Source organism: Ambystoma mexicanum, chromosome 3q (genome assembly GCF_040938575.1).
Source record: "Ambystoma mexicanum isolate Mex_15411 chromosome 3q, UKY_AmexF1_1, whole genome shotgun sequence".
In the NCBI taxonomy this organism is placed as follows: Eukaryota; Metazoa; Chordata; class Amphibia; order Caudata; family Ambystomatidae; genus Ambystoma; species Ambystoma mexicanum.
In genome coordinates this window covers 149812399-149825354 of record NC_090926.1, presented here as the reverse complement: position 1 = coordinate 149825354, position 12956 = coordinate 149812399, and positions in this window count along the sequence as shown.

Sequence of the window (12956 nt, the reverse complement as noted above, 5' to 3'; positions counted from 1 at the left end):
ATAATGTACATTTTTGGACAACTGGTGGGCTAATTTTCTGGTTTTGGACATCGCTAGCGAAGAGATTTGGGCAGAATTCTGTGGAGAGCCTTGGGAATCTGAAAGAAAAATTTGGCAACTGGAGATCAGAGCCATTGTGGGTTCCCCTGGCTCCGGTTCTGGGCCGCCCCCCCCTTTTTGGAGGCAGTCACCAGGATGGGTTTGAACCAGGGGATTTTCTTGCTGTTGGTTCTGGGATGAGATGGTGGGCGGCGGTAGCTCAGTCTCCACATCTCCCCAGTCTGGATTTGCATCCCTAGGGACCCATTTTTCTTTGGGAGGAGTTCCCCCCTCTCTGAAGGAGAAGATCCTTTTCCCAGGATCCTCTGAGGATCCCTCTCCCTCAAATTGGAAGATCTGTACCTCCTCCTCAAACTGAGTCTGTTTGGGTCTTTTGTTTCTCCTACCCCCCCTCTGCTCCTTAGGAGGCAGACTTTCAGGGGCAAGAGATTTTGTTTCCGGTTCCTGGGTTTCCAGGGGCTGTTTACAAGTGAGGAAGGAAGCTTCCTCCAAGGCTTTACACCCCCCTTCCCTTTGTGCCTCCTCCCTGGGAACCGGTGAGTTATCGGGGTGCTGCCCCCGTCATTGTTCTGGAGCACCAGGTCCAGAGTTGGGTGCGTTCTGCGCCGGCATGCCGATCTGAGGGTTCTGCTGAGCCCTCAGTATGTGACCCAGATCCCGCGCCATGTTTTGAACCTGGCGCTCTAACTGGGAAACCCGCTCAGGCTGATACGGGGCCCTGTTTTCTCCCCTGGGCTGATCCCAGGAAGGGTAGCTCTCCCTCCTCTGGTAATACCCCGGGTTGGGAAGATTTGGGTACCCCTCCACCCTTGGCCTCCCCTCTCCCGGATTCAGTGGTCTGGGCTCAGGGAATTGGGGAAGGAAGGATGGATGGTTTTGGGGCTGAAAGTCGGGTGGATATCTGGGGAAAAAGTTCTGCCCAGGGTTTGGTAAATTTCTGCCCTCCTCTGGGAAGTTTGGACGGAAGTTCCCTGGGTTAGGTGCTTGTCTGGATCCCCCCCCTTGGGCTGGAGGAGTCCACACATAACCCAGGATGGGTCGATTTCCCTTGTAACGGGGACTTACATAATCAGGAGAGCGAGGGACCCCATTTGTGGGGCTGCCTCCTTGGCTCCCTGTCTGTGACTGACCCGAGGACCTCCTGGGCCTAGCATTATTAGGTGCAGGCAGGTTTTTAGGCCCCCCCATCTCCAAATCCAAAACGGGGGTGACCTTTACCTCTGCCACCTTGGCAGCAGCAGGGGTGCTGTTGGCTTTGGGGTTTTTCTGGGCATTACTTTTGCTATCTACCGGTTTCTGCACCTCATAGATCCGGGTAGCCTGTTCAATGACCCAGTCTAAAGATCTTTTCTCGTGAAAATCCCTCACGAGCTGGGTCATGATATATTTGGGCAAGGCATGGAAAAACGTATTAATAAATTCCCTGCTATCCGTGCGCACCCTTCTTGTGGTCTGTGCAAAAGCACGCTTTAACTCCTGCACAAATTCTTGTGGGGCCTGATCCTCCCCACATTGCAAATTGTAGGCTGCCTTGCGAGCCTCTTGAGGATTTCTGTGAACAGAAAAATGTTTCAAGATGGCCGCCTTATAGGTGGACCATCTTAAATGATTTTGGTCCTCCAGCCCCGCAAAGAAACTGGAGTATTCCGGGGAGAAGGTCCACTTTACATATTGAATACAGCTTTGGCTGTCCTTCAAACGGAAAGTCTCCATCATTTGTTCAAACAACTCTAAGTGCTCCCAAACAGAATACTTAGCGTTCTTATGGTAAGGCGTGATGACGCTCCTGATCGCCTTAATCTGCTTTAAGGGGTCCTTAAGCAAGGCCCTTTTTGTCTTATTGGCCCTTTTGGTCCGGGTAACCCTGGTCCAATCGTCCTCGGACTCAGAGGCACTGCTCCCAGAGGTTCCTGCCTGCTCTTCCAGGTTTTCCCGGATTCTGCGAGCCTGGGAATGGCTGGCAGAATGTGGGGACCTGGTCTCCTGTGTCCTGCGCAGTTCAGAGGAGTCTTCAGATTCCTCCTTGCTGCCAGGATTTGATGGGTACCCCCTCCACTGACCTAACTGGGCAGAGGTTTTCAGGATGCCCTTAATGGGCCTACTCTCCTGGGGTTCCCCATTGAACTGTACTGTACTTGGGTGCCCATACCCGGATGCCCACCCCTCCATTCCTGAGTGGTACTGGCCTATGAGCCCCATACTCTCAGCTGGATAGTAATCTGCCATCCCTGCGGCCCTGTGCTCATGTGCGCCAGGGGACATGGGGGTAGTAGAGTCCAGGGACTGGGGGAGATGAAGGCCCCTGGTGTTAGGGCTCCTGCCGTTATGGTCAGGAGTCTCTCTTTCCCAGCGGACCTCATCTCTATCCGCCCCTGCTCCCTGTTGCAATGCAAGAGCCTGCATTTGTGCTTTCAGTTCCTCTGTTAAGGCCTTACTCGACTCTATCAGTCTCTCCTGCATCGCTACCTGTTGTTGGAGCCTATCATTGTGTTGACAGAGGGCCTCATTTTCCCTCTGTGCTTCCTGGTTGGTCCTGGAGAACTGGGCCAGTCTTTGCTGCAGGAGGGTTACCTCCTGAGCTGTGTCCCTATTGGCCTGCTCCTTTCTTGCTAGAGCATCTTCCACCCTTCTGGTGTGCTCTACCAAGTTCTGGTTTTCTTTTTGGAGATCACCCCGCCCCTGGAGGGCCAGGTGATTTTCTTCCATTTTTCTTTTTAAATGGCAGACTTCCTGGCCTAAGGCGTCTCTTTCCTGACTAAGAGCCTGCATTTGTGCCGCCAGGTCGTCCCTTTGCCTTTGGAAGGCACCAGCTTTCTGGCGCTCCTGATCAAACTCTGCCTGGGTATCCGGGTCTTTCAGGATCAGTTTATTGCTCTCCTCTTTCTCTCTGTCTAGTTGGATTTGCAGGGTGGCTACCTGCTCTGTGCATGCCCTGTTGAAATTGATCTGTTGCTCCAGCTTTTTCTGGTTCTGCAGTAAGGAGTCCAAACTGTCTTGGTGCTCCTTCTGCAGGGCCAGAAATCGGGTATCCTGGTCTGTCTTTTCCTGTTGTAGGATGCCCATATCCTCTTTTATTTTAATGATATATTGCCTACTATCATTTTCTGCCTCCTGGCTCCTCTGCAGCCTCTGCTCAGAAGAGTCCAGATCAGATTGGGCCTTCTGTAATGCCATCTGTTGCCTATTTGCCAGATTTTGGCTTTCAGCACATCTATCCTGCATGTCTCCCATATATAGGTACAGGTATGCTGCTATCCTGGCAATCTTATTGTGTTCCTCTTTGGCTTTAGGAGCTATATATAGTTCACTCAGGGCCACATGTAAGGGACCCTGATCTCTATATATATCTGACCCTGTTTCAGTGACCTGTTGTGTGATGGCCTGCAACCACACATCCTGGCCCTGTTCGGTCCATTCACCTCTCACAAATAGCTTATGCAAGAGGTGCTCTCTGGCTATTTTCATGTCTACTAAGGTCGTCATTCTAGAGATTGGTCTCTGTCCTGACTTACAGAAGTTTGTATTTTATTTTTGCAGAACAGAACTTTTCTTGGAGTGTCCCTTTTGAGGAATGCTTCACAGCGTAATGCAGCGTGGTGATCCGACCGGATGTATGTATCCCGTCAGTTCGCACACTGTATTAAGCTGCACAAATGGTAAATCTAACCCAACGTCTCGGCTCGAGCCCCCAATTTGTAAGAGGATTCAATTCAACACTACAGCTAAGTCAACGCCTAGTCTATAATACTGAATGAAAACCCTTATTGATATATCTTTATGTCCAGTTCATGCGTTCTGGATGACTACCCCTATATAACACCCCTCTCTTGGAATCCCCCTGACCCCACTGAGCCAAGAAGTAGTTCTGTTTTGCAAGTTTAAAAGGTTTATTTGATAATTTACAATATATATATATCACACTTTATAATAAATTAATAATTGAATAGCACACTTAATCTGATATGATAAAGATCAACAACGGAGAATCTGGCACTAGCACACTTCTTATAATCACTAATGAGTTGACATGAAATGGATAAGGTAGCACACTGGTAAATAGGAACAAAAGTATAATGTGGTAGAGGATGCTTTATGTAAGCTCAGGTGGATGCAATATTCAATGAATGCAGTACAGAAAATACTCAATATGATTTCAACCAAACAATGTAATCACTTTTCTCTGGCAATCCCCTCCCCCCCTTGATGCAATGCAAGGAAATGGGAGGAAAGCACACAGTTCTCAGAAATGCAATCAACTGTAATTCAGTTCACCCCAGCAAGCTTACACTACAGAAAACAGATAGGAGTTTTGAAAACACAGGCCCAAATGCTTTGATATGTGCTAGCAATGGATGAGAAATATGCTGGAAATACTTTTAATTCCCTTTCAGAGGTTCAGGGTGAGTGGTATCTAGTTAATATTAGTCCAGGCTCACACTAGCAATGAGGCAGGGATAGTTAGCAGGTTAAACGAATTTCTGGCAAATGGAAGGCAAGCAGCAGCAGTTTTTACATGTGAAGAAATTTGCAAATCGCGGTAAAATTCGCGGATGCGCCGAGCGCTATTACAGAGGAACCACAAGGACTATCTCTATCGTTTTGGGGTCCTAGGAAAGCCTAGGATCTCAGCTTCAAAATGAAAGTTACTGCAAGTCTCTAGCACAAACGGTTGCGGAGATATGAACGATTGAATAAAGGTCGTTTTTCAGATTTGAAATTTTAAACGCACACTTTTTCAGCTTTAAAAATGATGGCAGGATAACACAATTGCTAAGCTGCAGTTCTACTTAGGTTAAAAATGGATTGAATTATATTATTTTAACTAAGAGATTGGTTCTGCACAGTTTTCTAGGTACTCACACTATATTCTTGAGTGAAATGGGCCTCGCCATGGATCTGGTCAGGTTTTAAACTCGCCTCTGGTCTCTGCACTTCACAGTGATCTGGGTCAGCTCTCTCTGGTTCTCTGGTCTGGGTCTCTAGTTCTGGATAGATTGAAGTCTCTAGTTTGGCTCTCTGGAGGTTTGATGGAGGTAAAGTATGGATTTTTCCGGCAGAGCGTCCCGCTGCAGATGGAATTGAAAAGTCCCTATCTGTCCTGTCTGTCTGCTTTTATGTGTTTAGAATGTGGGTGTGTTCTAGCATCACTGACCCTACCTCTCTCTCAGCTTCTAATTGGTCAAACTTCCATTTATCATTTGATTGGGGAATGAACTGTGAGTCAGAGTGATGTCATTTTACAGCCTGCAGAAAGTCCACTCCTCCTGTCAACTTACACACAAATCTAGATTTGAAACAAATACATATTTGCAGAGGTACATATTGTTTTAAAATCATATGCACCCATCATGCATTACAGGAGGTATCCCCTGTTCAAACTCTGCTCTTCCTGGGAGCTTGCATTCAGAAATGGCACATATTTCACTTTTTAACTGATTTTGCAATTTCTGACATTGACCCAACTTTACATACATGTGCGCAGGGAGTATGGACATTAACTGATGAAGTTTCACATTTTTAACATGCATACATTTAGAGTTATCCCCACTTTTCCGCTGACACCCCCCTGAACATACCACCGGTTCTAAAAACCTCTTAAACTGTGGGCAGAAAAATCACAAGAATTATGGTATCATTTATAAAATTTTCACATGTCCGCTCTATGAATGATCCATCTTTTTAAAGTTATGTTCTGGCTCCAAAGGGGTGTGGTTTACCCTCAGCACAAGGTTGAATTTCTGGTTTTTCCAGTTCTGCCAAGCCAGCTTGCTCTCACAGGCAGTGCTCCTCCCCTTTCCTCAGGAGGAAGCCACTTTTTACGACCATTTACGACTCCTGCCAATAAAACCTTTGCCTGAGCCAAAACAGGGCTTTGTTCACTTTCCTGCAGAGCACAGGTAATTCAATTATCAGATAGATGGCATATCCTTAGTGTGAGCAGCAAAAGGGCAGCTATGCCTGGGAACACAGCTGTGACTCAAGTTTCACTCCTGATGGGGGTAGTTGCCAGGCAGAATTCAGTTCCTTAAGCCAGGTTTCAGATAAAATGTCACTTTTTGTTCCCCAGTTTCTGCATTCAAATAAAACTAAACATTTTCACATATGCAGCTAGAATGCTGATTCTAAGTGCAAAACTATGACATTTCAACAGTTACAAAGGCATGTGACACCAAACATAGGTCACTCATTTAATCTAAACATTTTCGATTTTAGTGTCTTTAAATCCAGTGCAACTTAAACTGCTGAAATCCACAGGTCAGCCAGTCTTGTTATAAACCTTCAAGTCACTTCAGAATATAACTTTACATTGGATCCACCTCTCAGTAAGTCTTTCTTTGGCATGTTTTGGGTTCATTTATTCAGTTTTGCAAAAAGTAAAATCTGGTGTTGTTTTAAAATGCCGGCTTTTGGATAGTGGTGAGTACTGGTACTGCACCCATTTTTGGGATTTAAGAAAATGAATTCCCAACAGTTATGGGTTTGCTTTTGGCAATCAGCATTGCCATTCCCAATGGTTTCAGACTACTGTGTGGGTAGTCCAATGGTGGTTTTAGGCAGTGTCCTTCTGTGCCCATAACATCGGCAAAAATGGGTGGCAGCCTATTCTTCATGCATTTCCCTGTGCATTTTCTGGGAAGCTCTGGCCATCATGATGTTTTCATGTCAGTACTGCACAGTTTTGAGGTAGAGCTCGGATGCATGGGTAAATACATCCCACATTGTTTGCTGTATCTTTGCAATTGCCTCCTTTAATAGGCCATTCAGGCGTTCACATATACCATTGGCCTGTGGGTGGTATGCGCATGCAAACTTATGCTTAATGTTCAGCAAGGATGTGATGTGCTGGAACATTTCGTTTGCGAAATGTGGGCCATTGTCTGACCTTAACACCTCGCACACTCCCCACCTGGGGAAGACCTCCCTCACTAGGAATTTAGCTGCTCTAAATGCATCTGGGTGTGAACAGGGCCCCGCCTCAACCCACCTAGAGAATGGGCATACTACTACAATCATATACCTATTTCCTTGACATATGTTGATCATATCAACATAGTCAATATGGAGATGCCGGAAAGGTCCCTCTGGCCGGGGTATAGTACCTCTTATCACCTTTAGAGTATGGCCGGCCGTAAACTGTTGGCATGTGAGACAATTACTGATAAAATTTGACACATGAGAATTTAACTTGGGGCAGAACCAGTCTTCCCTAATTCGTGCTGCAATTACTTCCTTCCCTGTGTGGGCTGGATGATGTAGTTGGCTCAGGGCGGTGTTCAAAAGTGCCAATGGTATTACAACCTTTCCAGTGCCACCCTGGCGCCATAGTGCGTCGGTCGGTGACATTGTACATCCTCTTTTTACCCATATTTCTTTTTCGGCCATTGGTGCAGCCGCTTGTAGCTCCATAATCTGTGTGGCTGGGAGATGGGTGTACCCTTCTCTTATCAACATCTCCTTAGCCATTCCCCTCCCTCTCCCTCTCTGTGACTCTGGGGGGTTCCATATCTCACCAAAGTATGCAGCATACTTCGCATGTGCATCTGCTGCTGCATTCCCCTTCGAGACGTGGTCCTCACCATTGGTGTGTGCGGTGCATTTTACTAAAGCTAATTCTTGGGGGTCATTTATTACTTCAATTAGTTCAGCCAATAAGAGGGCATGTTGCACGGGAGTGCCATCAGCTCTCCTAAACCCTCTTCTTCTCCATTTTGACAACCCTGAGTGGACGGTGGATGTAACATATGCGCTGTCGGAGTATATGGTCACCCGTTTGTCAAAGCTTTCCTTCAACGCCAAGATCAGTGCAACTAATTCCGCGGCTTGGGCGGAGTAATGCTGTGGTAATTGTACACATTTCATTGCCACACACACCGGTACCTCCATCATTTTTACCACTGCAGCCCCAGTTCTCCTTACACCATCCCTTTGATCGATAGTTGATGACCCATCAATGAACAAAAGTTCACCTCCCTCTAGTGCGTTTTCTTCAACCTTTCTAGTACATGAGTACATTTCAGTTATTTGCGTACAGTCATGGGCATAATCTCCCTCCTCAATTACTTCTGCTAGGAACCTTGCAGGGTTGACCGTGCTACATCTAACAATTGATAGTTCAGCTCCGGATAAAATGATCTCATAACCTGATGCTCTTTGCGTGGTTAGGGTGGATTTAGGTTTATTCAATATCGTAAATAGTGCATGTTCCACAAATAGTGTAGTTGGGCACCCCATGGTGATTGCTGATGCTTTTTCCACCGCAAAAGCAGCTGTGGCGAGACCTTGTTCGCAAGGGAAGTGGCCTAACATCACAGGATCTAAGTGGCCGCTGTAGAATGCTATTAGTTTGTAGCCCATGCTTGTTTTTTGAGCCAACACTGCTTTCATTACTGCTGAATCGCAATGTGAGAATATAAAAAATTGTCGCTCATAGTCTGGGGATGCCAGTACCGGAGCAGTTGATATCGCATCTTTCAATTCATCAAAAGCCTCTTTCATTTCCATCGTCCACCCCAGCTTTTTCTCCCCTTTATTAGCTTCCCTTAACGCCTCAAGCAGGGGTCCTATGTACGAGCTGTAATCAAATACCCATGCTCTACAGTAGTTGCACAGTAGTTCCCTCACAGTTTGTGGCATCGGAGTGTTTGAAATGGCCTGTGCTCTTTGTGGTGCAATCTTTCTTCCATGTTGGGACATAAGTTGACCAATGTAAAGTACCTGTTCTTGACAGTACTGTATCTTTTCCATGTCTACCTTGTAACCTTTTTCAGCCAATATTGTCAACATCTTTAAGGAGTCCTCTCTGCATGTTCTTTCGTTTGTACTGCAAATTATTATGTCATCCACATACTGCAACACTGTGCTTTCCACTTCAATGGTACCCAAATCCATCTGTATGACTCTATTGAAAATTGAGGGTGATTCGCAATACCCTTGTGGCAATCTGGTGTGCTTCCACTTTGTGTTTCTGTAAGTGAAGCTCGTCAGATCTTGTGAATCTGGGTGTAGTGGTATTGAGAAAAAAGCATTTTTAAGGTCGATCACTGTAAATCGTGATGCTTCTGCTGGAATGCCACACAATATTGTGGCCGGGTTTGCTGCTACGGGATATTCCGCTTCTACTATGTTGTTCAAGGGCCTGAGATCCTGTATGAAGCGCCAAGACCCCCCTTTAGCCTTGCGCACTGGGTACACAGCCGTGTTACATGGTGATTCTGAGGGGACCAATATACCATTATTTATAAGGGCCGTTATGGTTTCATATATGCCCTCATCTGCCTCTTTTGATAGTCGGTACTGTTTTACTCTGGGGAGTATTGCACCTTTTTTCAATTTTATTCTTACTCCCCCTATACTTTTTATGCACCCCACGTCATAGGGGCCAGTAGTCCACAATGATTTGGGTACCTTTGACATATCCTCCTTAAAGAAGGGGACTGGGGTGCATGCGGGTGCCTCAAGTGCCATTGCAATTTTCTGTGCTACTTGTTTGTAAGCCACTCTTAGCCATATTTCCACACTCATCATAAACACCATTTCACCTTCCTCCTTTTCATCTGAGAACAGCTCCTCATCTGACACCTGGGTGAGCCTACATCCTTCTGCTAATGCTATCACGGCCCTCCATGCTCTTCCTTCTCTGTCTTGGGCATGTACAGCAATGTAATCAGCTGTTGCAATAATGCTCTCAATGTCCAATAGAACCACCTTTCCTTCTGGTTCATTAACAGGTGTTTCTGGTCTGAACAGATAGGCTGCTGGCCTCCTCCATATTTTCCCTTCTATCCCTGGCATCCATGCAATTGCCATATCTGTTCCATACTGAAATAGTTAGCCGTCTACTGGCTCTGCCCTAATCGCTGTCTGTCCGCAGTATGCTTGCATAATCTGTCGTGCATATTTACTGGTGAGGCACTATAATATAGAAGTGGAACTGACAGATCATAATCTCCAATAGATAAGGGAATGTTATCAGTAAAGGGAACCAACCCTCTAGCCCCAGAGAATCCTTGGGTGTTCATGGCTTCGCCTGACATCTTGAATTTACCTTCCCTTATGCAAGACCGGGTCGCCCCGGTGTCAACAAGGAATGATAATTTTTTGTCACCTATCGTTACCTCTATGCGTGGTTCCTCCGCACTATTAGGTGTTACTGACAGGATGGGACACACCAAGGCCGTCTGTGGGCTGTCCTAGTGAGGGTACAACGACTGGCCATTTCCGGTATAAGGGTTGTGTCCCAAAACCGTCACCCTACCCAGTTGTGTTTGTGGTGCTTGGGGTTGTTGTGTCATCGCTACCTGTTGTTGTGGCAGTGAATATATTTGTGGCTGTTGTTGCGTTAATTGTTGTTGTTGTTCATTTCCCTGTTGCAACGTCTGCTGTTGTGGTAGGCCCTGCTGCTCCTGTGAGGGCCTTGGTTGTCCCTGATCACTCCATGATGGTGTTCCTGGTCTAACTCTACACGTGCGTGACATGTGCCCTAATAGTCCACAGCTCCAACACACCAGTGGTTCCCTACTCTGCCATGGAAAGCTCCCTGCGTTGTCCTGGTATACTGGTTGCCCTGTGGGGTAGGAATTTCTAAGTCCTCCCACCTGCTGTTGGGTGCTATATCCGTATCCTCTCCCTCTCATAATTCCTCCTCTCCCCCTGTTATAATTATAGTACCCTGCTCCTGCCATTGTATGTCCTCCCCCCATGTTGGTCGTGTATGGTTGGATTGGCGGCGCTTGTTGTGTCATAGCCGGTGAAGGTGGCATTTGGGAGGAATCTTGTGCAGCTACTATTGTGTGGGGCTTTGGGTCATTGTTGTAGGTGTAGTTATTAGTGCCCCTTCCATTGTATATTTAGTAAGCTTTTTCTGTACTAGTTTAGCCTCTTCCGTTTTCCTGTCCTCTTCCTTTTGTTTCATTTTTCCTTGCCATGTCCTGCAATGATGCACTATAGTCAGCTGTATTTCTGGCCATGGTTTTGCTTCCATTCCCATACTTTCTTTAGTTGTTTCTGAACTCCTTCTGGGAGCCCTTGTACCAGTATATGGTAAAATATTGCTGGTGTTTTATCCCATTGTTCTCTAGTTTCCATGCGCCACTTCTCTTGGATTTCCTGGATATAATCAACAGGATCTTCGTTCTCACGCATCTTGCGGGAGGTAATTGCTCCTATGTCAGATGTGTCTGGGTACTGTACCCTCAGTGCCTGCCATAGTGCATGTCTGCAGTTTGCGAATGGTGCCCCATCATGCGATGTGTTTGTTATTGTTACCCCATGGAATCCCGCTCTCTTCCAAATGTCATCCGCTCTATCCCCTAATATTGATATTAAAAGGCCCTTTACATCTCCTACTGCCAGTTTCTGTCCTGCGGTGTGTTTTTCCATTTCATATATCCATTTACCCGCACCTCCACTTAATGATGGGAGCCTGCATTTTATATTTTCTTTATCGGTATGCTTCCAAGGGACATACTGTGGTCTAACCCCTCCTCTCTCCAAAAGTGGCATTAAGTTATGTCTTGTTTCACCCTTTGTGTTCCATAATATCGAGTCCTCACACCCTTCCTCCTCTTCTCTTTCTTCTACATCTTCAACTTCGTCCATATTTCCCCTGCTCCTAACTCTTTCCTCTCCATCTTTTCCCCTTCTTCCATCATTTCCTGTATTTAATGTGGGCATGTGTATTCGTCTTTCCTGCCTGCGACTAGGGAGGTCTCTAAGCCGACATGCATAGGGTGTCAGTTCGTCTGTGAAGGGCGCAAGTTTTATTTTGCGTAACGAGCGTGAGGTGGTTGAGCATGTAGGGTGCGATGGGGGAGGGCGTGGTGGGGATGGTGTGGCCTCATGTGCCTGTCTTTCCGCTATTCCTTGCTCTCCCTCCTCACTTCTCCCCAGCTCTTCCTTTCTCCTACTGATCCATGGTGAGTCTGTATTGGTCCGGGTGATGTATAGTTTATCTAAGCTTTCCCTCTCACTGTTTCTTCCTTCCTTTTCCACTCCTTCTTCTTCCTCACTACAAAAGCTAATCGTAAACGGCACCCCCCACTCGGTCTTTTTCCCCTTGATCGTTACTGTTTGTAAGTCTATTAGGTCCAGTTCTCCTTTTCCTCCTTCATCAACCGCTCCCCTTTGTTTTGATGTTGTTGCTACTTCTGTGTTTCTACATACATCCCCCCATGCTCTACTCTCCCTTCTCCTATCTTCTCTTTCTCCTTCATTTCTCTCCTCCATCTCCCTACTATTTTCCTCCCTTTTCCTTTTTAATTCCTCCATCACTTCACTTCTCATCTGTTCCAATATTCTTTCATCCTCTTTCTTCCTTTCCCATTTCTCCCTTTCCCTTTCTACTATACCCTCTAACACCCTCCCTTCTTCGTATTTCTTAGTTGTTTCTGATAGCAGCCTCCTCTTCCACATTGCCATTTCTTTTTCTTTTTCTTCTTCTTCCCTTTTCTTTTCTCGCAGCACTACTCTTGATACCCTTTCTGCTGCTGCTTTTACCCTTTCAGCTTCTCTCCTTTGCTCCTCAGTTCGTTCCCTTATTTTTTCCAATTCATTCTTACCTTCTTTCCTTTCCCTCGCTCTCTCCCTCTCTCTCCTCCCTCTCGAGCTGCTTAATCAATTCATTCTGCTCATCCCTTAATTTTGCTAGTCGTTCCTCCAAAATCTCTTCCTTTTGTCTTAACAGCTCTTCCCCCCTTATTTCACTCTCCCTTGCATTATCCTCGTCTGTTTTCTTTACTACCTCCTTCTCTTCTCCTGTTAATGAACCTCGTAATTTTAATAATATCTGGGCAGCTACCCACTCATCATTTCCTATTTCCACAGTCTGGTCTTCTCCGGTCCACCCCTCCCCTGCTGGCACCTTCCTATGAGCTACATATGGTGGAGGGCTGTATGCC